We start from the raw sequence: 1,115 nt of genomic DNA, 5'->3' as shown, positions 1-1,115 counted from the left end.
TCACTAATGCCCCTGTTGTTTTTCAGGCGGTAGTGAACAACGTGCTGAGGGATTTTTTGGAACATTTTTGTGTTTGTTTATTTGGATGAAATTCTAATGGTGGAGTGAGACAGGTGGGAGGCCTGAGGAGCGATTTGCTCGACAATGTCACAAGTTCATGATGCTCATGGCCTTGGACAAGATGCTGGTATCGGGGTGCACCTGCTTCAGCACCTTGTACAGGAAAAACAAAGAAACCCACTTGAAATAGCTGCTCTATAAATCACATTATGTTCATGATGTCTCTCCCTCCCGCTCTGTTCCTGTGCTACTGAGTGTAACTACCGCCCTCCCCCCTCTGCTAAGCGCAAAGCACAAGGCTCGTGTGCGGCGTGAAGTGGGAAAAAAGTGCGAGAGAGAGAGAGGGTGAGAGAAAGAAAAAAAACATGGCTCCTTATGTGTCGCGTCATTCATGTCAATGATCCGGCATTAAGAGCCGTTTCGTTCGTCACCGACACATCACTTGTGCTTTCAGTTACAGAAGCAGGTGAAACTTTTAACTGCCTCCAACGTCTGAGATTAAAAATTAATTCAAACCTGCTCTCATTCCACTCGGCGTTGTTGGTCTGAGTCAGTTACCATGAAATATGGAGCGGCAGATTTGTGCTGGAGATGATCATGTGACAATGAGTTCAGGAAAGTGAAGTAAAACTTTGAAAAAGGAACCAAACACAGAGGTATTTATGGGGATGTTTGGATGAAACAAAAGCAGAAATGGAGTCTGGACTTTAGAAACATGTAGAAATGTTTGTTGGGGGCTTTCTGTCCTGTTACTGAGAGCAGCATTAAAATGATGTTTCTATTGTAGTTTCTATTGTAGTGACACTTTAAACTGGTTCCACTGCAGATCACAGAAACGCTGTTAGTGGAAGCTGTTTTTAGCTGAGCTGTGTCCTTAATCCAAACTGAAGTGAACAATTTGCTGCAGAGCAGGAAGTCTCTTAATGACAAACTCGTGTTACACTTTAACAGCTCCATGTTTCTTCTTCTACTGGTTTTAACTGAAAACTTTGACTTCCTGTCTCACTACAGTGAATAACTGCTCTTCTTTAACACTTTAAAACCGGTCAGAGCAG

This window comes from Neolamprologus multifasciatus, chromosome 3, assembly GCF_963576455.1.
Source record: "Neolamprologus multifasciatus chromosome 3, fNeoMul1.2, whole genome shotgun sequence".
NCBI classification, from domain to species: domain Eukaryota; kingdom Metazoa; phylum Chordata; class Actinopteri; order Cichliformes; family Cichlidae; genus Neolamprologus; species Neolamprologus multifasciatus.
The sequence above is the reverse complement of the archived record's forward strand: the minus strand, read 5'-3'. Positions refer to the sequence as shown.